We start from the raw sequence: 26,171 nt of genomic DNA on the forward strand, positions 1-26,171 counted from the left end.
AGGGCAGTGCCTATATAGCATATGGATAACGTATGCTCCGCACTGATTTCTATAGTAAGCAAGAGGATACCGTATATTTGTACAATATATCGCTGTCTGGAGAAGGGATTTTTCTCTGTGCATATGGTTGATTTTTCTCAATGTTAGCACATGTCTATTCTTTGTAAACAAAACCATGTCTGATATTACAATTTATTATGCATTTCCCTTAGGACTGGCTCTTTCGGAATATGTGTCTCATTCTGCCATTCCGGATTCAGAGAAGTTTAATGTTCCTGGTTTTGTCAAAACACATTTGTATTTTGAAAAATTTTCACATTATTTAAATTAGATTTTATTATTAAATATTACGTATAAAGTTTTATATATAACAACATTTACTTTTTACATAGTGAGGGACATTAAAATAGATTTGATACAGAAATATCTAAAAAAAATCACATCATAAAACTTCCATTTCAATTAAGAAAAAAACATAAACAAAATTAATTACCTATATCAATCAATGAGTTAAAGGAACACAGATGGCGACATTATTCAAACCTTTTAAGTACAACATTATTGCAACCTACAATAGACTGCCAAGATACGTAAGTAATATAAAATCAATCCTATTATTTAAAAAAGCGATTTTAAGATACTGCTGGAAAAGAATGCGTCGAATGAAGTCCTTTGTAATAAAATAAGAAAAGGGTGCAGAAAAAGATATTTTACAAAATATGAAAATTTTACATTCACACAGATATTCTAATATTTACCTTTTAAATTTTAGTGGCCTGTTTATGCAAATTATGAAAACGGGATAATACCGAATTTCTTTGGTAAAATGCATAAAGATATATCATCGCAAGTCAGAATTACTACCAAGTTCGTTGTAAGTAATTAACGTGTACTTATGGATTATGGGTAATTAGGATTTTCTTTTTATAATTTCACTTTTAATTGTCGTTTTTGTTTTGTTTTGGCTTCTTGTTCAGAAATCCATCGCAGCTATATGATTAACTTATGCAGGAGACTCGGGTTTTGATCCTCGGTTACAGTTCACGTGGTTCTGCTGTGTACTCATGTATTAAATAACATTGGTCCTGAACGAGTCACTATATTCCAAATGAACCCTGAACTTTTCTTTCTGTGACTTGTTTATTATATTTGAATTGTGTTGTAATCACAACATCAGTGGATTGCAAGTGAGTGTTGACTTACCGTTTTTTAGTTGTTTTTACACATTTGGAGGATCAAGGTGGTATTGTACTTCATTTTGTCTTTCGTCTTCTTCTTCTTCTTCTTCTTTAACAAACAACAGGGTGTCCGAGAAGTTCCGTATCTTAGGTTTAAGTATCACAGTGAACAATGTCGACGTCATTTTAGTGTTGGTAAGACTGCTTTCATGGTCACATAAAATACTGTCTATTAGACGTACTTTCAAGCACCTTCTGGTATTCCTGCATTCATTTTTGCAGATCCCAAACGTTTCAATATTTGCACGCTACCCTGTACTTTTCGCGCGCTACCTTAGCCGGCTGCTTTAATATCGTCATGTAAAATGTACAGAAAAATTTGGGTAAGCTTTTATTTTGCCCATTTGATGTCGAGAACAGAACCCAATCAACCCCTCCGTGGCTTCTAAGCCGTTCCTACTACTACTACTACTTTTTCTTCTACCACTATTCTACTACTATTTTTTCTACTACTTCTTTTCTACTACTACTACTACTGCTACTACTACTACTACTACTTCTCTTACTACTACTACTACTACTTATGTTATGCTTCCGTTTAGTAAAACTGCACGTTTATTTTAATGAAGAAAGTTTTATGAAAATCTAAAAAGTAAAAAAAAAAAACTTTTCTTGCGCCGTGTTTGAACCCACGCCAGATGCGACTTTCGTTACTGGCACTCCCGGTAAATCACCTTTTTAAATATTATTCTTAATCTGATTTTAATGAAAAGAAAAGTGTTAGCAAAATTTATAAAAAATATAAAAAGCTCCTTGTGCTGGCTTTGAACATACGTCAAAAGTGACTTTTATTACTAACCCGGTCACTAGTACTCTCGGCCAGTCCTTCTTTTAGAAGAAATGTTTCGGGGGGCACACATAGTATTCCGGGGTGGCACTGCTGGTACTATTCTATTTATTATTACCTAGGTATAGTATAGAAGTATTATTTTTGTCTCCTCCGAGGGAACAGTGCCCCTCCAAAAAAAAGTGTCTGGAAGAAACATTTGGCTCGGCTATGAGGGTCGATAGCATCTAGCGTTTGCTTTCTGCTATATGTATGTCCTGACTCTTGATGTCATATCTGTATCGGCCAATAAAATCAGAGGATACCTGAAACGTTTGGAATCCGCAAATATGATTCCTGCATTCAATGTCATGTGAAGCATTTCAATTTGAAGCAGTAGTAGGGACCGGCGTTGGCGCGAATGACTCATCCTCACTCTCTTTTATGACCGGGGTGAAAGGTCAATGACCGTGGCCCGGGGTCAATGACATAGGGGTACCTAGGACCACCCCCTCTAAATTTTGGCAGGGGTACCATGGCCCAGCCCCTAAATTTTTGGCAGGGGTACATAGGACCACCCCCCTTAAATTTTGGAAAGTGCCAAATCTAAAAATTTGGTATGGTAGCCTAGGACCATAGTATGTACCTCTATCAGTATTGGGTGTCTATGTCGTTCCCTTTCATGGGTAAAAAATTGCCAAAAAGTCAAATTTCGGGGGTTTTTGACCTAATTTATCCCCTTGGATGAGGTGTTATTACCCTATATGGTTATATGGGCGTATACAGGGGTCCATTCCCTTTCATAAGACATGGGTACATTAATGCACCCCTTGAAAAATTTGGGAGGGGTACATAGGACCACCCCTTCAATTTTGGAAAGTGCCCAATTTCAACATTGGGTATTATAGTACTGCACCCTAACATGTATTATGATAAATTTGGGTGGTCCACCTCATTCCCTTTTAGGGGTAAAAAATTGCCAAAAATTCAAATTTCGGGGGTTTTTGACCTAATTTATCCCCTTGGATGAGGTGTTATTACCCTATATAGTTATATGGGCGTATACAGGGGTCCATTACCTTTCATAAGACATGGGTATATTAATGCACCCCTTGAAAAATTTGGGAGGGGTACCATGGCCCACCCCTTAAATTTTGGAAATTGACCAATTTAAACATTTGGTATTATAGCACAGGACCCTAATATGTATCGTGATAAATTTGGGCGGTCCACCTCGTTTCCTTCTAGGGGTACAAAATTGCCAAAATATAAACGTAAGCAATACGTTATACCACGTGTTTGGTTTTTGATCGATTTTATCCCCTTTGATGAGGTGTTATTATCCTATATAGTTATATGGTCATGTATAGGGGTCCATTACCTTTCATAAGATATGGGTATATTTGTGCACTCCTTTAAAAATTTGGGAGGGTTACCTTGGCCCACCCCTTCAATTTTGGAAATTGCCCAATTTCAACATTGGGTATTATAGTACAGGACCCTAATATGTATTATGATAAATTTGGGTGGTCCACCTCATTCCCTTTTAGGGGTAAAAAATTGCCAAAAATTCAAATTTCGGGGGTTTTTGACCTAATTTATCCCCTTTGATGAGGTGTTATTACCCTATATAGTTATATGGGCGTATACAGGGGTCCATTACCTTTCATAAGAAATGGGTATATTAATGCACCCCTTGAAAAATTTGGGAGGGGTACCATGGCCCACCCCTTAAATTTTGGAAATTGACCAATTTAAACATTTGGTATTATAGCACAGGACCCTAATATGTATCGTGATAAATTTGGGCGGTCCACCTCGTTTCCTTCTAGGGGTACAAAATTGCCAAAATATAAACGTAAGCAATACGTTATACCACGTGTTTGGTTTTTGATCGATTTTATCCCCTTTGATGAGGTGTTATTATCCTATATAGTTATATGGTCATGTATAGGGGTCCATTACCTTTCATAAGATATGGGTATATTTGTGCACTCCTTTAAAAATTTGGGAGGGTTACCTTGGCCCACCCCTTTAATTTTGGAAATTGCCCCTTTTACATGTTTGGTATTATAGTATAGAACCCTAATATATATTACTATAAATTTGGGTGGTTCACCACGTTTCCTTTGATGGGTACGAAATTGCCAAATTTTAGTACAACCACGTGTTTGGTTTTGGCTCAATTTATCCCCTTGGATGAGGTCCTATTACCTTATATGGTTATATGATCATGTATAGGGGTCCATTCCATATCCCCTTAAATTTTGGAAATTTTCCAATTTAAGCATTCGGTATCATAGTACATGACCTCAACATGTATCATGATAAATTTGGGTGATCCATCTTGTTCCCTTTCATGGGTAAAAATTACTAAAATATAAACATAAGCAATATGTTGTACCATGCGTTTGGTTTTTGGCCCAATTTCTTCCCTTTGATGGGGTTCTATTACCTTATATGGTTATATGGTCATGTATATGGGTTCATTTCCTATCATAAGACATGGGTACATTGACGCACCCCTTGAAAAATTTGGGAGGGGTATTTTGGTTCATCCAGTCGGTTTTAGAAATTGTTTTAATATAAGCATTTGGTATCATAGTACAGGACTTCAATATGTACCACTATAAATTTGGATGGTCCACATCGTTCCCTTTCATGGGTAAAGAACTACCAAAAATCGAATTTCGGAGGTTATTGACACCTATTTAGCACGTTATATGGTTTATTACCTTTATATGTTTATGTTCCCTTTTAAATTTGGGAATTATCAAATAACAAAATTCGGTAAACGTTTTCTAGGACCCATTGGTGTTCCTCTTATGGCCAAATATTCAAAATTTAAATGTTATTGACCGGTTTTATTATTGAATAAGTACAGGATTTATTACTTTTTTTCATAAGACACAGGTGTATTTGTGTACCAATCTTAAATTTTGGGAGGGGTACATTTCTTATTGTCGTATCAATAATTGGTAATTGGATAGTATATCATTCATTGGGTAAATCATTGTCAAATATGAGTATGATCACGTGATCAGTTATTAACCTATGATGGGATTAGGAGTCCAGGACATTGGTACATTAAAACTTTGTAGTATAATTTAAGAATTGTCAAATGAAATTACGTCATTGGTTTTGATTATTCACGCCAAATATAAACGTAAGCAAGACGTTGTACCACGTGATTGTCCTTGATGAGGTAGTGTACAGGGATTCATTTCCTTTGTTGTGGTACTTCTTAAGTTTGAGTACACACACTTCTAGAAAACAGTTGGTTCTACTCAGGTAAACAATTGACGGACATTATTGACCTTATTGAACATATAATAATATGATTAACTCTAAGACTTAGGTATATCAGGAGAAGTATTCTTTAAATTTGGGAATGGTGATAAACAGAATTTTAACATAAGGCGCGAAATTAGAAACAATACATTGAACTTTAGTCACAGCTCATAGTCTAAGATCATTGGTGGTGATTGATTTGAAATCTGATAGCTATCCTTATTGAATCTTATGACTCATAGACGAAAGGCAATACATGCTACAACACTGGCAAAGTTATTGTTAATGCAATTTGATTGGTTGATCACTATCTTTCCTGCAATCTGATTGGTTGATCACTATCTTTCGTGCAATCTGATTGGCTGATGATTTTCAAATCTTTGCTGTATTCAGTTTTAAGTTTTGTTTAACATTTAAAAATCTTGGTTTCGTTCAACATTTTGCACTCACTGATAAATATGATCAAAACCGTTTATTTGTTAATCGAATAGTTAAAAACCGGATAAAGTTTGACGGTTAACCCTGAAACGTAATTTTTTTTTAGTTTGAAATTTTTTTTTGTTTGAAAATTTTTTCGTTTCCAAATTTTTTTGTTTCAAAATTTTGTTTGAGATTTTTTCGTTTGAAATTTTTTGTTTGAAAATTTTTTCGTTTGAAATTTTTTGTTTGAAAATTTTTGTTCGAAAATTTTGTTTAAAATTTTTTGTTTAAAATTTTTCGTTTCCAAATTTTTTGTTTGAAATTTTTTGTTTCAAAATTTTGTTTGAAATTTTTTTCGCTTCAAAATTTTGTTTGAATTTTTCGTTTCCAAATTTTTTCGTTTCAAAAATTTTGTTTCAAAGTTTGGTTTGACATTTTTAAAAGTTTGAGCACTCATTAGTAAAGAACCGGAACTGTTTAGAACTAAAACCTCTGGCAACATTGTGGTGCAATAGTACACGTCAGAACATGATAATGCAACGTCATCAGTTTTGCACCATATATAAGTATCGTTCGAGTTAGTATTCATGATAACATCATCATGGCTACTTGTCTGCAGTTTCTAAACACACGTGATGTGATGAAATCATTTACCAAGATTACTGATTTACAACAGAATGTACCTTATAGAATCTTAGCTAGCCAAATGATTCCTACAAAGTTTGGATTAAGAATCGTAGTGAAGCTTGAAAATGATAAGAATATAATTTTACCAGCAAGATATTTACCCATGGAAGCATCAAAACAAGAAAAACTGCTGCGTTTCTTAAATACTGGATCTGTATCTTTATGTTATAAAAGACTCTTGGGTCGAAGTCATCAATTTGAATTTAACACACAGCCGGTTTCGTCAGCAATTGTGATGAAATCATGAATTCAAACGTCAGCACATTCCTTTGACGTCAGACATAGTTGTATGAATTTGGTTGGTCAGCATGACGTCAGTAACTGTGATGAAATCATGAATTCAAACGTCAGCACATTCCTTACCAATGACGTCAGCAATAATTATAAACCAGCAAATACAGTGTCATCCCACGAAATCATTTGAGCAAGTGCTTTTCAGGAGGAAAGATGTGTACTTCTAACGGTAAAGAGTTCATCTTCGCAAGCTATTATCCAATAAATATATTTCAAACAAAACATGTGATGATTGGTATCAGTGCTAAAACATTTGAACCTGTGATTCGATTGGGCAAAGCAGAACAATTTGGTGTACAACTGACCTGTGAAGAATGGCAAATATTATGTTCACGAATCGACCAAATGAACGATTATTTTCATGATGAGCTAAATGTGACCATAGTCAAATCATTAGGCTCAAATCATGAAGTGGTGCTGCGTACAGTCCTCGAAGAGAAGATGGTGCTGTTACGTAAAAAGAGTACATTCCATGTCCCTCGTAACATGGTGTATCTAACACAAACTGAATGGAACAAATTCATCAGCGTATTTCAGTGTGTTAAACATGCAGTGGAAGTGTGCAACAAAACTAGTATATTCCTGAAAAAGTACTATTTTGAAAAATGTGTTATGCATATTGTACAACATGTATCTAGATATTGTGATGGTTGTCAACATCGTTCGTGGGTGCATACCTGTATTGATAAACAGTTTATTTGTGATCAAATGGACATTAATTTTCCACCAATTGATATTGCATTAGACCTTAAAAGACTTCAACTGGAATTAAAATTATATGCTAAAGACAAACTAGTGCAAGAAGTTCAAAATACATTGTATCGACAATATCCAGAACCACTATCTGGTATGGATGTATGTGGAGTGTAATAAAATGATCCATTTCAATGAATTGTGTTTTTTCATTTCAAGTACAACCCCAGGTTCTGACGTGTACTATTGCACCACAATGTTGTAAAAGGTTTTTGTTCTAAACAGTTCCGGTTCTTTACTAATAGGTGCACAAACTTTTAAAAATGTCAACTCAAACTTTGAAACAAAAATTTCAAACAAAAATCTTTGAAACAAAATTTTGAAACGAAAAAAAAAATTCAAACAAAAAATTTCAAACCAAAAAAAATTCAAACAAAATTTTGAAGCGAAAAAAATTTCAAACAAAATTTTGAAACAAAAAATTTCAAACAAAAAATTTGGAAACGAAAAATTTTAAACAAAAAATTTTAAACAAAATTTTCGAACAAAAATTTTCAAACAAAAAATTTCAAACGAAAAAATTTTCAAACAAAAAATTTCAAACGAAAAAATCTCAAACAAAATTTTGAAACAAAAAAATTTGGAAACGAAAAAATTTTCAAACAAAAAAAAAATTCAAACTAAAAAAAATTTACGTTTCACGGTTAACCGTCAAACTTTATCCGGTTTTTAACTATTCGATTAACAAATAAACGGTTTTGATCATATTTATCAGTGAGTGCAAAATGTTGAACGAAACCAAGATTTTTAAATGTTAAACAAAACTTAAAACTGAATACAGCAAAGATTTGAAAATCATCAGCCAATCAGATTGCACGAAAGATAGTGATCAACCAATCAGATTGCAGGAAAGATAGTGATCAACCAATCAAATTGCATTAACAATAACTTTGCCAGTGTTGTAGCATGTATTGCCTTTCGTCTATGAGTCATAAGATTCAATAAGGATAGCTATCAGATTTCAAATCAATCACCACCAATGATCTTAGACTATGAGCTGTGACTAAAGTTCAATGTATTGTTTCTAATTTCGCGCCTTATGTTAAAATTCTGTTTATCACCATTCCCAAATTTAAAGAATACTTCTCCTGATATACCTAAGCCTTAGAGTTAATCATATTATTATATGTTCAATAAGGTCAATAATGTCCGTCAATTGTTTACCTGAGTAGAACCAACTGTTTTCTAGAAGTGTGTGTACTCAAACTTAAGAAGTACCACAACAAAGGAAATGAATCCCTGTACACTACCTCATCAAGGACAATCACGTGGTACAACGTCTTGCTTACGTTTATATTTGGCGTGAATAATCAAAACCAATGACGTAATTTCATTTGACAATTCTTAAATTATACTACAAAGTTTTAATGTACCAATGTCCTGGACTCCTAATCCCATCATAGGTTAATAACTGATCACGTGATCATACTCATATTTGACAATGATTTACCCAATGAATGATATACTATCCAATTACCAATTATTGATACGACAATAAGAAATGTACCCCTCCCAAAATTTAAGATTGGTACACAAATACACCTGTGTCTTATGAAAAAAAGTAATAAATCCTGTACTTATTCAATAATAAAACCGGTCAATAACATTTAAATTTTGAATATTTGGCCATAAGAGGAACACCAATGGGTCCTAGAAAACGTTTACCGAATTTTGTTATTTGATAATTCCCAAATTTAAAAGGGAACATAAACATATAAAGGTAATAAACCATATAACGTGCTAAATAGGTGTCAATAACCTCCGAAATTCGATTTTTGGTAGTTCTTTACCCATGAAAGGGAACGATGTGGACCATCCAAATTTATAGTGGTACATATTGAAGTCCTGTACTACGATACCAAATGCTTATATTAAAACAATTTCTAAAACCGACTGGATGAACCAAAATACCCCTCCCAAATTTTTCAAGGGGTGCGTCAATGTACCCATGTCTTATGATAGGAAATGAACCCATATACATGACCATATAACCATATAAGGTAATAGAACCCCATCAAAGGGAAGAAATTGGGCCAAAAACCAAACGCATGGTACAACATATTGCTTATGTTTATATTTTAGTAATTTTTACCCATGAAAGGGAACAAGATGGATCACCCAAATTTATCATGATACATGTTGAGGTCATGTACTATGATACCGAATGCTTAAATTGGAAAATTTCCAAAATTTAAGGGGATATGGAATGGACCCCTATACATGATCATATAACCATATAAGGTAATAGGACCTCATCCAAGGGGATAAATTGAGCCAAAACCAAACACGTGGTTGTACTAAAATTTGGCAATTTCGTACCCATCAAAGGAAACGTGGTGAACCACCCAAATTTATAGTAATATATATTAGGGTTCTATACTATAATACCAAACATGTAAAAGGGGCAATTTCCAAAATTAAAGGGGTGGGCCAAAGTACCCCTCCCAAATTTTTAAAGGAGTGCACAAATATACCCATATCTTATGAAAGGTAATGGACCCCTATACATGACCATATAACTATATAGGATAATAACACCTCATCAAAGGGGATAAAATCGATCAAAAACCAAACACGTGGTATAACGTATTGCTTACGTTTATATTTTGGCAATTTTGTACCCCTAGAAGGAAACGAGGTGGACCGCCCAAATTTATCACGATACATATTAGGGTCCTGTGCTATAATACCAAATGTTTAAATTGGTCAATTTCCAAAATTTAAGGGGTGGGCCATGGTACCCCTCCCAAATTTTTCAAGGGGTGCATTAATATACCCATTTCTTATGAAAGGTAATGGACCCCTGTATACGCCCATATAACTATATAGGGTAATAACACCTCATCAAAGGGGATAAATTAGGTCAAAAACCCCCGAAATTTGAATTTTTGGCAATTTTTTACCCCTAAAAGGGAATGAGGTGGACCACCCAAATTTATCATAATACATATTAGGGTCCTGTACTATAATACCCAATGTTGAAATTGGGCAATTTCCAAAATTGAAGGGGTGGGCCAAGGTACCCCTCCCAAAAATTTCAAGGGGTGCATTAATATACCCATGTCTTATGATAGGTAATGAACCCCTGTATGCGCCCATATAACCATATAGGGTAATAACACCTCATCCAAGGGGATAAATTAGGTCAAAAACCTCCGAAATGTGAATTTTAGGCAATTTTTTTACCCATGAAAGGGAACGACATTGACCCCCAATACTGATAGAGGTACATACTGTGGTCCTAGGCTACCATACCAAATTTTTAGATTTGGCAATTTCCAAAATTTAAGGGGTGGGCCAAGGTACCCCTCCCAAATTTTTCAAGGGGTGCATTAATATACCCATGTCTTATGAAAGGGAATGGACCCCTGTATACGCCCATATAACCATATAGGGTAATAACACCTCATCCAAGGGGATAAATTAGGTCAAAAACCCCCGAAATTTGACTTTTTGGCAATTTTTTACCCATGAAAGGGAACGATATAGACACCCAATACTGATAGAGGTACATACTATGGTCCTAGGCTACCATACCAAATTTTTAGATTTGGCACTTTCCAAAATTTAAGGGGGGTGGTCCTATGTACCCCTGCCAAAAATTTAGGGGGTGGGCCATGGTACCCCTGCCAAAATTTAGAGGGGGTGGTCCTAGGTACCCCTAGGTCATTGACCCCGGGCCACGGTCATTGACCTTTCACCCCGGTCATAAAAGAGAGTGAGGATGAGTCATTCGCGCCAACGCCGGTCCCTACTACTGAAGCAATGGTTGATGCGAGTAAATACAGTTACACAGTTGTGGAACCGTTAGTGGTATATGTGTAGATGCAAGAACGATCACACACAGGATAAATAATAATAAAGATAACGACTGCACTTAGAAATCGCCTTGGTAAGAACTAGGGATGGCCCAAATTTTTCGGAATTCGGATTCCGGGATATTTATTTTAAGGAATCGGAAATTTCACTTTACGGACTCCGGAATTTTCTAAATTCCGGATTTTTCAAATTTCAGAATTTTCTTAAATCCGGATTTTTTGCGAATTCCAGAATTTTCCAGAAATCCGGAATTTTTACGACTTCCAGAATTTTCCAAATTCCCCATTTTTCGAAATCCGAAATTTTCCCGAAATCCGAAATTTTTCCAAATTCCGTTTTTTCTCGATTTTTCTTTCCGGATTCCGGAAAGTAAAAAATCCGGAATTGGCCATCTCTAGTATGAACCTATCTAAGTAAAGCAAACCTGCTTGACGGGAGAAATTCGTCAGAGTGCTTGCTTCAGGGTGTCAAGAAAATGCATTTAAGAAGACGCGCTGATTGTGTAAAGGACCACGAAGCATATACAGATTTACTGGACACATAGTTCACATTTGTAAATACTAAAACATAGTATGTGCTAAATAAATAAACTAAAATTAAATTGACATGGCTATCTATGACATTTAAATCAAGCGACTTTTCGTATATAATTTTTTAATGAAAAAAGGTGAAATGATCAACAAAATATCCTTATATATATTGCCGCTCAAGAGAAGACATAACTTCCTGAATGTCACACAATTTTAGGGGAGGAATGAAAGGATTTTTTTAAGAAAAAAGTAGTTATAGAGAAAAATAAATTGTATATATTCTTAAATATTTTGATAGAATTATAACAAAAATGTCAAACATACAGCTAATAAAATTGTTAAAAATTTAAAATCGAACACAACACGTCAGAAATGTACGGTAGTTGGTATTAAATAATATTTCATTGAATTAAAGTAACAATAAAACTATATTTTTGTACATTTGTGTCAAATTTTGATTCCTGCCTTATACAGATTAAGACTTTTAACAACGATGATAAGATGCAAGCATATTTGTCAGTTAAATTCTTTGTCCTATTTCTCTAAAACACTATTATGTATACGAGTATTAAGTTTTCGTTAGGAATTGTACTGCTAATTTTAGAAAATAAAATATTAATCGTAACTTTAAGTTTATTAGTTTCATTTATATATATAGTATACGAGAAGCAGTCAGAAACGTTCCCGGAGTTCCGTTGTAATTATTTATTAGCACACTATAGGTACACATTCACTTAATCGCCTTCAAAGTAGCATGTTTGAGAAAACACATAGCATATAGAGGAGCAGTCAAAAAGTTCCCGGAATTGCGTTGTAACTATTTATTAGCACACTATAGATACACATTCACTTAATCGCCTTCAAAGTAGCATGTTTGAGAAAACACATAGCATATAGAGGAGCAGTCAAAAAGTTCCCGGAATTCCGTTGTTACCATTTGTTAGCACACTATAGGTACACATTTACTTATTCGCCTTCAAATTAATATGCTTGAGAACACACACACTTGTTCAACCGCTACTACCATTGCTGAAAACAACGCTGTAAGTCCAGTTTTGGTACGTTACGTAGTTCAGCACCAGCGGAATCATTTCCGGCTCTTCCCCAAGATCAAAAGTAACATCAAAACTAACCGTTTTGACACCGTAGAACACATCCAAACCAATACGACAGTTGGTTTGGATGTCTTCTACGGTGGCAAAACAGTTAGCTATGTAGGGGTCAAATATATAGCGGATGCACGTTTATATCTTATCTATTTGCGTAATCCTAGGTTTGATTCTAGTTGAGCAGAACGATTTGTTTTTATCGTTTACGGGGTGACAAAAATCAGTTTTGGTAGACATCTTTGTGGAAATTTCTTTACGGCGGCTTTGAATATTTTCGTCCAGTAATGGATCTGATTTCACCTTAATAAGTCGGTCTTATAGGTAAAGTACACAGTTTATCGAGCGAAGTAGCTCAAGTGGTAGAGTGTTGGCTTCGCATTCGGGAGGTAGTGGGTTCTATTCCCGCTGCCGAACCTGGTTCGATTTGACCATCCTGACTGGGGTTTTCCGGGGTCAGTCCTCCCTGGCAAATGCCGGGATGGTACGCACTAAACAGGCCCTGGCCGATACCTTTACAAATCCTTTCCATTGTTGTTGTTGTTGTTGTTGTTCGATATCCAGTATAAAATGGGCTCTGAGCTGTATCTGGTGATTGTTAAACAAACAAATAGATATATAAATAATCTATTAATTTTTAACGAGTTTGCTTTACTCAAACTTCCTTGATATATTTACTATGTCTATGTTTCCGTGTGGGAGATACATAATCTCAAGAACCACTTGATGTATCACCATCAATGTTGCCACGATGTAGAAGGTCAAGATTTCATTGGTGGAGGTGATCCATGCAGTTGCTCCAAGATGTTCATATTGGATCAAAAATTGGATCCCCTATTTACATACAACAGTCTTTTACAGGTTAAAATATGGTTCCAGAGGTAAAATATTCTCTCATTCAGATGTTCGGAAAAAGGATGTCATGGGAAGGACTATTGAACGAGAGAGTAACAATGTGGGGAAGATAACAAGAGCAAAAGATTTAGAATATCTGCAAGGAATGTACGTATCATATAGCAAGGAAGGAAAATAGGAAATCTTAAAGAATACATGAAACAAAATAATCTAGACTTGGTAGGAGACTGTGAAATTAGATGGGTAAGGTAATGGGGAGTTGAAAAGATATAAAATGTTTTATACACGTAATGAAAAAGAGAGTCAAATTAGTGTGTAAATAATTAATGGTAAGCATTTAAAAGAGAAGGCAATGAAAGTAGAATTTGTTGACGATACAGTTACGTTGTTAAGACTCAAAAGAAAATAAAAAGGATCAAGTGGTGATACGGACATACGCACTGAAATGAGTTACAAACGGAAACAGAAAGAGCAAAGAGAAGTGTTTTACAAAAAAAAAAAAAAAAAAAAAAATCGAGGATAATAAAATTAGAAAGAATTGGGAAGTATGAGGAAATATACAAGAATGTGAAATTTATATCTTCGGAGGAAACAAGTGTGTATTAAATGACAGTAGAAAAGAAGAATGGGAAGGCACCGTAGTCGGGAAGAGAAGTAAAATTTTAGGAAGATGAAAAGAATATGTTGAGGACTTATATAAGAGTAGGGATAGAACGTGTGGCTTATATGTTGAAGATGAAAATGAAGTAGGCTAGAATGATAGAAGATCTAGTATTTATCGAGATAAAAAGTTTTAAAAGCTACATTCAAGATTAGGAATGGTGGAATGGTAAAAAAGAAAGTGCAGCAGAACATCTCTAATCCGTCACCTTTGGGACTGAGGGTATTGTCGGAACGCAAAAAAGGTCGGGTTATCAGAAAATACAGAAAAATATGGAGTTTCAGTCCTAAACCAACAAACAGTAAGCACTAAAAACTGCACAGTAAAGTACGGCAATAAACGGCAATAGGCCTCGTGGGGCACCGACGAGTCGGGACAAGTTCGGCTCGAGCACGGTCGGATCAACTGGAGTAGCGGACTAGTCGAGGGTGTAACGCCCCTTCCACCTAGCATACACAGAAAGCTCCCAGTCCAACAACTATTATTATTCAAAGATATAATAATAATAATAATAATAATAATAATAATAATAATCGTCAGACCGAATGCAAACCGATTAACGCCTAGTCGATGGGACTTTGAACCAGAAGATTTAGTTCTCCATCGTACATCTAGTCAGTGTGAAAGAGAATTATCATTCCAATATTTCCACAAAAATTAAATTCAAAATAATTAGGAAACAAATTATTAAATATTAAATAAATGACGACAACAACAATTCAATTTTCAATAACAATTTTATTAACAATATTGGGTTGTATATTTGCACTATTGCGTTAGAATAGTGCAAATATACTATTGAAAAAAAATACAATCAAAAAAATTTTTATATTAAAAAAAATATACTATCAAAAAAAACCTGAGTGAATCTATAGGCAAAAAGTTTCTTTAATAAACTTGAAAACTAAATAGTAATTATCCAAAAAATTCTTAAATGTATCTTCTATTATGCAAGAAAATACAAAATGCAATACGTTAAATTAAGTTCCTCTAAATATCAATGATTCTCAATTATTCTATAAACGTTACTTTTTACCTGAATTCATAAAGATAATCAAAGTAACAATTTACAAGCGCGCATCTAAATTTCTATTTCTTTAAGAATTCTAATAATATTTTATTACTGAAATATTCAATTTCAAGCAAATAAGTCTATACAATATGGCTCTATGATGTATTAAACAATGCATCTATTATATGAACTCTCAGTCTCAAAATATTATAAAAGTGGAATGCAAATGTTGAATCTCAATTCTTAATTTAAACATATATTATTCAACATTTCACACAATTCTTAATCAATACCTTTTTAACTTCTTTCATTACTCTTTTCAATCAAGTGGAATGAGAATGTTAGAGGAAAAGATATTTGCATTCTAGTTTTCTAACGGCAAAATACTCGGAACTTCTCATATAAAATGAATCTTAACCAAATACTGTAAAAGAAACCAAATTAAACTGGAAATATTGGAATTCTTAAGGATTTTTAATAATTGGTCACTTTTGTCGCCCGTACTACTTAACTCCGAAAAGATGGAAAATTCCATAAAATTCTAGAAATTTTCGTAAGGGTGAAAAAATGATGGAATTGCCTTAGCAATACAACCTGAAGTGGATTTCAAAACGTACAACCTCACAAAACACAGAATAAGACAAGTCACAGTCACTACTTGTAATAATTCAAAAATTACACTCACCTTGACTTGTTTATAGTATGGATTACCTTCTATGTGTAATGCTCGCTCTCTTTCGATAGTCAGGCTTCCGTCTGAGCTTTCTGATGTTAGATTGAAATCAGATTGGTGGTAAAGACATCTTTTTTTGAAAGTAAAGTAATTCCTTGCAATAAACTTTCTATGCCTTAGTTTCCGAACGAAAAAGAAAGGCAAGAAAGAAATATTTCTGGTGTTCAAGCTACCCACACCAGCTAGTGCCCGATAGGAATTACTAATAAGGTGATCTAAACGGGCTTTCACTCGGCACAATAGGCCCCACAAGCACTGCCCTTTAAAACTTCACTATTCCTCTGCACAGAAGTAACAAAAAAAGCAAGAATAAGCTTATAAAGCAAATAACACTCTGTGCTACTATTTCACAAGCATATAATTCACTATGAAAGAAAACTTTCACTCTACTAATCACTTTCATTACTTAGCGACCACAAAACGAGGAAACAAAAAGAGCCCGTTTGACTTGCCACTAAGTTTGCTTGCGAGAATAGAATAGACGAGGAATAAAACATTCCTTTTTTTACTGATCACTTCGTTATTTAACTGACTTAACACCAATGTGATTTCATCGACAGTCGACGATAATACTCTCATCACACAAAACAGAAATAAAAACGGTGAACAAATTCTCAAAAGAGAAATCCTGACGAAACGAAACAAAACTCCATTGACTGCACAATCCTCTTGTTAAACCAATACTCGGTTTTGACACTATTCCAGCTATACAATACGAACCGAGTATTCATCCGGCAATACCACTACGAAACAGAAGGGTAACCTTCCGGTTAAATAAATACGACAGAGTAACCTTCCGGCTAAGTAATTACGAACACAAGTAAAGTAGGCACGGGACCCACTTTAGCTTGTAGATTCGGATTTTTAAGACCACGCCCACTATTCGCGACTGCAATCTTTCCTCTAACAGTCTTACCAACTCTCCTTACACTTTTAACAGTTTCAATATTTTTTCTTCGTTCCTTCCAACATTTTTTACTTTTTCTTTTTTTAAAAAGAAAACATAATATGACAATACCAATGAATCTAACACAACCCATAGTGACTCTTACAATGACTATTGATCAACTCAATCTATTTTACATTGTTTTATCCTTCTTTGGATTAAATTCTTCTTGTGTCGTGTCCATACTCGTCGGCCTCATTCCACAGTCGGCCTCATTCCGAAGACGACACGGCACAAGGGCGAATCAGAGGGGTTCTACTGTACTCTAACTTATTCTGAACTCTGTCCTCGGTCTCTAAGCAGAGTGTTCGCTCAGTATTTTAATGCAGGCTTCATCACTTTTTCTCACTTGGGTAATAAATCCATATATAGCTTAAACCAACCAATCAGGAATAATTTATATTGATGGTAACTCTGTAAGAGAACTTACAGATTTAATGAATTCCAATGTAATTGTTTGTGGATAAAATCATAAATTTCAAAAATAAGACTTATATTAGTTTTTCTACCTTCCCTCTAATTCGTTTCTTAGTACCTGCCGTTATCGCCAAACAGAGAACCTACCGTAGATGTTCAACATATGGAAAATATACATAATTATGTTTAAAAATCTAACAAGAAGGAGAAGAAAGTTAATATCAGGTACTTACTTACAAGTTACGGTGTTCTCATATATATATATATATATATATATATATATATATATATAATATGCGAGTATGTTTACACTGTATATCTCTTCTATTCTTCATAACAAACCTCTGCAGTTTCTGGTGAAAATAGCCGTTATAAATACAGATTTAAGGAAAGGCATTAACTGTAATTTTTAATTCCCTCCAGATAAAGTTTGTAACGAAAACAAATGGCTGGCTCTTAAAAATTGTAGAAGCTGAGTCCATGAATATGGATTTAGAATGAGGATGTAGTATATTCAAGAAGATATTTTGCTCCTCTTTTTTTAAAAAAAAGAAATGAATGAAAGGAAGAAAGATTACTTAGCATTAGGATCTTTAATATGTTTTTTAAGAGTTTGGTTGGCAAAAAGCATTCTTATATAATTAATTTGTCTGTTTCTCTGTCCAGGAGACACATACTCTTCAGAACTACTTTATGGATTAGCGTCAATTTCGGCCAAGATCAAAAGACAGGAAAGAAGTTTGTTAATCGAGATGATCCGTGCAGTTGATTCCAAGACATGAAAAGTCGAATATCGCTTCCCCATATATTCTTATGTGAGTAAGTATGAATATTATCTTTGCTTGATAGGCTATCTGCAGTACTATTTAGATTAGCGGGTTAGTATAATGCTGAGGATGTAAAATACCAAGATACCTCTGTAGGTAGTATACCTAGTATACCTCCGTAGAACTCTTAAGTACAGAACTAAAATAAAAATAAACGACTTGTTTGTCAACCAATCTTAAAATCTAAATAGTACTATTCCCAAATATTTATTCACATTACTAACATTTTTGAGTGAGAAAATGTAAGGTGATGGGATATTGATAAATTTAAACTTCAATTTTCACGTTGGGTACACTATGATGAAACAAATTCCTTCCAAACTCTTCGCAAAATCCATAAATAAGTATGTTTCAGTTTAGCAATTTTGCAGGTTTGTGAGGCTGAATCTTTATATATATAATGATACAGTCTGGAAAATAGTACTGTCAGGGTACGACCCCCTAGCAAACCTATATGGAGAGGGAGACATAAAAATGATCGAAAACGACCGATATTAGTATCGAATCCGGAATTTTTGAGGTCCCTAAATTCATTAGTGACAGTTTTGTTGCCTCTAAGTCAGTTTTCAGTCTGGATAAGAACATTCTTTATCACTCCTAGGGGAAGGGAGGGGAAGATATACAAAATGATAGAAAACGATCGATATTAGTGTCTAATCTAGTTTTCGGGGTCACTTAGATGAATAGTGAAGCTCGATGCCGTTTAAATATGGTTTGAGCCTCCATTAGTAACCGGCCAGAAGAAATGATGACATGTAAAACATCGAAAATGTCCTACATTAGTGTATAATCCATAGTTTTCAAGACTCCTACTTGATTAGCGACAGTATTGGTCCCCTGTAAGTCCAATGTCAGCTCCCAGTTGGGATATGATCCCGTTTGAAATGAATCTTGGAGAATACTGTAGTTCCTGCCTCAAGAGTTTATCATGTCATATTGTTTAAGGGATAGGGGAGTTCAAAATTTATGCCAAAAATATGTCTTATGGATTTTTATAATTGGGTCAATTCATACGAAGTGGTCCAGAGGTGGTTGCTCCACCATCTCCAAAAATTATAAAAAATTGAGAGTGATGAACCGTGTGTATGAGAAGGTCAATAACATTATTCCCGTTGTCGTATGTACAAATGTTCCTGAATGGCGGCCATCTTTGTTGTCGGTGGAGTGCCAATTTTTGCATTTACAAGCGTTTACGAAAATTACAGTTGCTCAGGACGAACAAATCAGACGAACACCAAACAAAAACGAATGTTTACAGGAGAGACTGAGGTACACAGAGAATATAAACGTTTGCGTCTAAATAAATATGCAAGGTTGCAAACCCATACATGAAATTACCAGAAAACTGCAGAAAATTACACTTTTAAAGGGGCTGTATTTTGGAATGGCATAAAGTGGGGGGTTCATAAGTTTTGTGATGAATAGTATTGTATGTAGAGAGTCTGCAGAAATATCCACAGCTATGATACTACTGGCACCGTAGATTTATGGGGGTCCGAAAATCGAAGTTTATGATTTTGATGCCATTTTTGGGGCTTAATATCCCAGGAGGACAAAGTGCTAAAAATTGCTGCTTATGCCACAAAGTAATTCTGTATGTGAAGAAACCATAGCAAAAAAATCATGACTGATATTACACGGAGAAAATAGTGAGGACATGGTAAAAAGCGAAGAAAGCACGTGAGTGACGATGGTTGTGGCCCGAAAAAAATTAAAAGTTTGGATATGTTTCATCCTAGACCTCAAAAACTGTGCATGGTGCAGCAATTAGGCTCACTTTTGTTTGTGTTCAGTTGTGTTAAAGTTTGCGAGTGGCCTTTGTTCCATCTTTTTAGCTCCATGATCATTGCCAAATCTATATGGTAAGGGGGTTAGCTCCCCAACGCGCCCACGAGACACATCATCGAACTGGACCGCAGTATTAAGGTCCTTAATGTATCAGCAAAGTATCATTGAAATCCAACCACAGTTATGGAAGTTAATATGTTCACAAAGTTGCGTTATATAGGATAGACTAGTCTTTGGCTAGCTGGGGACTCCGCACCCAGACCCCCGCGTTTTCTCGGCCTACGGCCTCGAATCTCTAAAGCCTATCATTCTATCAATTTTCAAGTTTCTTTTCGTATTTCAACTATCTAAAAGATAAGATTTTGTACCATAAGAAAATACCCACTTAAATAACATGGGAATTATTTCATCCCCCCAATAAATACCTTAAAAACTAAAATTATTCACTTTGGATAATTTTCCTGTGGGTTAATCCCGGGAATCTACTATCATAAAAAAGTTCATCATTCTAATCCTGCCGGAAGTGCGTAAGCATTTTGGGGTGTAGAAGATAGCACATATAAATAACATTGGGAAAACTTCTGAGTTCCCAATACAACCACTCTACGGTTGAACTTTTTTGTTTTTGGTGATTTACTTAAGTAACGCTAAAGGAAATGAACAAGTCTACCGAATTTCAAGTTTTTATTACAATTCCAAAATATGAGATTATAAGTCCAAAAAAGGGCTCAACGTGAAGAATTTCTTCATCTCTCCCTTAGATCCCCTGCAAATTAAAAATATTAACTTTTGATAATTTTCCTGTGGGTTAGTATTTGAAAGCTACAATCAAGTGCTAATTTTCAACTCTCCACGTCAAACGGAAGTATCCCTTTATTCTATTCAGTTCATGTAGTTTTATAAATAGTTAGGATGGATGTAACGCAACCTTTTGACCATATTAACTTCCGTAACTGGGATTGGATTTCAACATCACTTTGTTGATATATCAAGTGCCTTAATACCGAGGTCCAGTTTGACGATGGGTGTCATGGGTGCAAGGGGGAGCTAACCCCCTTACCATATAGACGTGGCTATGATCATGGAGCTAAAGAGATGGAACAAACACCACTCGCAGGCTTTTGCACAACTGAACACAAACAAATGCGTAAATAATTGCTGCACCACGCATAGTTTTTGCGATCTAGCATGAAACATAATCCGAACATTTAAATTTTTCCGGGTTACGACTATCGTCACGCATGTGTTACCGTATCTTCGCGTTTTTACCATGTCCTCACTTTTTTATCCATGTAATATCAGTGATATCAGTAAACTTATTCTCCCCGTGTAATGAACGGGCATTTCAGCTGCTATTATAATAGAATATAACAGAAATTGTATAATGCTAAAGGGAATTAAAAATATGTAAGTACACACAAATAATAAGAGATACAGGTAATTGAAGCGAGCTTCTAACATTCGCCTGAAACAGCATTTCTGTGACTGTCTGTCTGATCCACAATACATCTAATAAAATTTATTTGATTTTAATAAAACTCCGTATGTGTCTTCTTTCAATCTTAGAAAATAAGCTCATTGTTTAAAATTGAAATTAGTCCAAAATTAGGAGACAAAATACACATAATTTTCTTATATAACCTACGTATTATTTATGCGACTTTGGTACAATCTTCCGGACCAGCCCTATTGCTTGCTATTGAATCGGCAAAGGATTAGCGGGTAACAAAAGCGGTTAGCGTACGCGCCTTTGGCGTGGGAGACCCGGATTCGATTCCCGGCGGGAGCTCATCGTCTCATATAGCCTCGCTGCTGAATGGGACGTTAAACTGAAAATGAATTCAATTTAACTGAACTCGAAATGTCCTTACTCAAATAATATGTTGGCAAAATACAGTAACTTCAGAAGGTGACATTCGTAAAAATTATTCTGTTGTTGTATATATTAAGATTTCCCACAATTTCTAGAACCTGGGAATAAAAGTCAGTGAAGAATGAAGAGTGAGTATCTTCCTCCATCATGAAATTAAATCTTTGAGTTTAACGTCCCAAGAATTATGCCTGTTAGACTAAGAGAGACGATGATTAAAGCAAGTGAATGATGATGGAAGAATTGGTTGAATGAAGAGTTTGAGGAAACCAGGGGCGGATCCAGGGGAGGCGATCGGGGCGATCGCTTCCCTCCCCCCAGGAGAAGAAACTTTCTTATTTCATATATAAATAAAACACATCCTAGAGTTTGAGCTCTTAAAAGTAGCTCTAAGTAGCAGTATTGCAACCCACCGCCCCTCCGAGAAGTCCGTCCTGGATCCGCTCCTGGAGGAAATGGGAGTACGTTGAGAAAATCCAAGGACTATGTTGTCAAGCACAAACTTACTTGGCCGGGGATCGAATCAGCGACCCCATGCACCAGAGATAAACGCTCTATCACTGAGCCATCGTGACCCTACTTTCTCCTTCATATCAGAGAATATATTCCATGGTAACTTTCAAGGAACACAGTACGTTTTGTTTAGATTTGTGTGCTATTTCAATTCTTTAGTTTTGAAACTAATCTAAGGGAAAATAGTGTATTTACTTAGGGATAAAAGTGAATCTCAAAAGGTAGAGGGACGCATGACAACACGCCATCCCCCGTGCCCATTCTTTGTCCATTGTAATTTTTTTTTAGAAAGTGGGCGGACGCCACAGATATTTCCTGGTTGCGGGGGGACAGCGTCCGCCAGCGTTCCCCCTCACTTTTACTCTCTGTATTCACCCCAAAATTAATAAGGCATGTTAACCATGCTTTTCCTAACAAATAACACAATTTTCTTGAAATATTACGTAGTTCCTTTCAGACTTCTCAACGGGATTTATTGGTCTTGGTTGACATTACTCACGAGCAAGTGGATAAATTCACTCCGATCTTCAAGATGATGTTTAGGGTATGTTTCCTTTAAAAAAGAAAAAAAAAACACTAAATTTTGAAATAATGAAAAAGTACTGTATATTTTACTTCAAAAACTATATCTCGTGTAGACGAGGCCGCAATTAACCCAACATTAATTTATATTCCTGATTTACACGAGCAACTTCGCATCTCACATTAATACAAGTGATATACTAGTTTGTTGCCAGACTTCTCACTGGCTGACACAGTTACCATAAATGCATGCATTAGTATACCTATTTCTTCATTGATTGGGGGGCGCGGTGGCTCAGTGGTAGAGCGTTCACCTCCGGTGCTTGGGGTCCCTGGTTCGATCCCAGCTCGTGCCGTGTGGACTTTGTGGTGGACAAACACCGTGCTCGTGGGTTTTCTCGGGGTTCTCCCGTTTCCTCCCACTTTCTTCATTCCACCATTTCACTCATTACCACCGTCTCCTTTAGCCTAACCGGCATAACCGTGGGACGTTAAACTTAAAGATTTCATTTCATTTTTTCTTCTTCATTGATTGTAGTATTCTTAAGCGACTTCCAACTCGGCAAATTACAACTCAGAACCAGAGCAACATACAATAACAAAATAATGTCAATAGTAATTTTAATCTCTTTAAGGTTACGAGCGTATTTCCAAAAGTTTTTGACGTGGCTGTAACATTTCGCGCTACTGGTAATAAGCCGTTCATATCATATAGTACCCTCTATGGAAGAAATAATGTAATAGTCTAAAATGCTTAGCTATGTCACTACGTTGGAGATAGTCATTTGAATTAGTCCCTGTAAGTTGGAGATAGTCATTTGAATTAGTCCCTGTACGTTGAAGATAGTCATTTGAATTAGCCCCTGTACGTTGGAGATAGTCATTTGAATTAGCCCTTGTACGTTGGAGATAGTCATTTGAATTAGCCCATGTACGTTGAAGATAGTCATTTGAATTAGCCCCTGTACGTTGGAGATAGTCATTTGAATTAGCGCATGTACGTTGGAGATAGTCATTTGAATTAGCCCCTGTACATTGAGCTTGCATACTACATGACACACTTAAGGGAAGAAAACCTACCTAATGTTCCATTTCTTGTATATGAAAATTAGGAACTTACGTAACTTTTTTCCCTTAAAAAAATGAAATGAAATCTTTGAGTTTTACGTCCCACACTTATGCCGGTTAGGCTAAAGGAGACGGTGATGATGAGAGATGAGTGAATTGGTGGAATGAAGAAAGTGGGAGGAAACGGGAGAACCCCGAGAAAACCCACGAGCATGGTGTTTGTCCACCACAAAGTTCACTTGGCGGGGGCTGGGATCGAACCCGGGACCCCAAGCACCAGAGGTGAACGCTCTACCACTGAGCCACCGCGCCCCCCATTTCTTCCCTTAAGTTGTAGCAACAAACATATATATAATTTTACAGATATGACTTTCTTCATGAGTCTCCTACTGGGGGAGGTAAGTAAAAGAAAGATGTGTCCGGACTTCGATACGAAAGTCATCAACAACAGCGATGAGATTAGGGGTGTGCTGACCATACATCTCATAATGGAAAAATCGCCTAATGGTCAGTTTAAACCCTTTGGCGGTTAGTGCTTCAAACATTAGTTTAATTTTTTAAATTATTTTTCGTCCTTCATTTGTTTTTTTCCCTGAAAACCAATGGCCCCGAACTCACCTTAAAGGGATGAAACCTGGCATGATATTCAACCTTCATTTGCTATATAAGGATATTAAATATCATCTTGTGCTGGAGTTTGGTTCCCGAGATATTGGTAGTCAAACTTTGAGTTGTTTTGAAAAGAAAGAAAAAAAAAACAATAACCGACCTCAACCAGTCGCGATCAAGCTTGGTATGTTACTGGACCTTAATTTGTTATAGAAACGTGTGAAATATTATATTGTGCAGACTTTATAGTTTCTAATTTATTCACAATTAACCCCTTGCGTGCTAATGACACTCTGTGGATGTCATGAAAATGTATTCCTGTTTAAGGGTAGTATTAATCCTGGAGATGCTGAAATTTCTTAGTGGATGCAAGGCAAGACTTAGTTCTACTATTTCTCCTTAGGTGACAGCACCTTACTGACAGAAAAGAAAAAATGTATTGTCTCAGTAGATGGCAGGCCTAAGGGATCATGCAATTACTATAGACATATCGCCTGTTTATTTCAAGAACGAGATAATTCAAAAATCGCTCTTATTAACGTATGGACAGAAAACGAAAGCTAATCTTGATGTCTATCTCTGGTAAAAATTTCACAGGTGTGATTTTAAAACTGAGCGCTAGAGAGTGTTGTTCTTTCGCCCATTTGTTTCCATTGCGTTTCGAAATTTTAAACACTTTTCCTTTAAAAAAATTAGGAATTTTGAGTTACGTCGTTCTTGAAATAAACAGGCGATATGTTTATTTTGGCGATAAACAATTAGCAACTTCCAATCGGAAAAGGAAAACCCTTTGTATTTGATCTTCGGTCAATGTTGCCAATCTGAAACAGTATAAGAGATGTTCCCATCTCTTTGGAACATCAGAATTTCTCGTTTTTAGTCCAAATGTTCCAAAGCGCAAATAATTGTTTTTATCAGTAACGTGGATGCTTCCTTCATGCGCGCACAATAAGTATGCCCTACATACTGGCCTAGACAGTCTTTAACAGTAACTGAAACTGATATTACGGCACGCATATAGGAAAATGACACCTTGAACGCAAGGGGTTAAATTTTAAAACAATTTATTGGATATATTGAAAGTGTATTTCATAATGTTTAAATAGTAGTTAAAGGTCAGTCCTGGGAAACTATAACAAATCAAAAGAAGATGATCTTTTACGACCTTACTTATAGTAGGAAGTCATGTATCACGTAGTATCGACAATTCCCACCCGAAACAAAAATTCTGGCTACCCGAATGTCCCTCACCTACATCGTTCTCATAAACACAAATTGAAATAAAAGATAAAAAGAGTTTTCTGAGATGTATCACCAATAATCAGAAGACATAATACATAGTATTTTTTTTCTTTCAGGATTTTAAAAGAAGTATTAACAAGGAATTGAATAAAAACAGTTCCAACAAGAAGACAAGAAGAAAAAAAATAAAATGATGTAGAAAAG

The 26,171-nt window shown here is 35.4% G+C and overlaps 1 long non-coding RNA gene across 2 annotated transcripts in view; it reads left to right on the plus strand.

Annotated features, from left to right (window-relative positions):
• LOC145679863 (uncharacterized) overlaps window positions 1-26,171 on the plus strand; it is a 211,649-nt gene that overhangs the window by 63,993 nt on the left and 121,485 nt on the right. For both annotated transcript variants that reach the window (XR_014130583.1, XR_014130582.1), the window contains exon 2: window positions 18,195-18,347. This is a non-coding gene — a long non-coding RNA (uncharacterized LOC145679863). The remainder of the gene's footprint in view (window positions 1-18,194; window positions 18,348-26,171) is intronic.

The sequence above is a fragment of the Thermobia domestica genome, chromosome 2 (genome assembly GCF_964235325.1).
Source record: "Thermobia domestica chromosome 2, izTheDome1.hap1.1, whole genome shotgun sequence".
In the NCBI taxonomy this organism is placed as follows: domain Eukaryota; kingdom Metazoa; phylum Arthropoda; class Insecta; order Zygentoma; family Lepismatidae; genus Thermobia; species Thermobia domestica.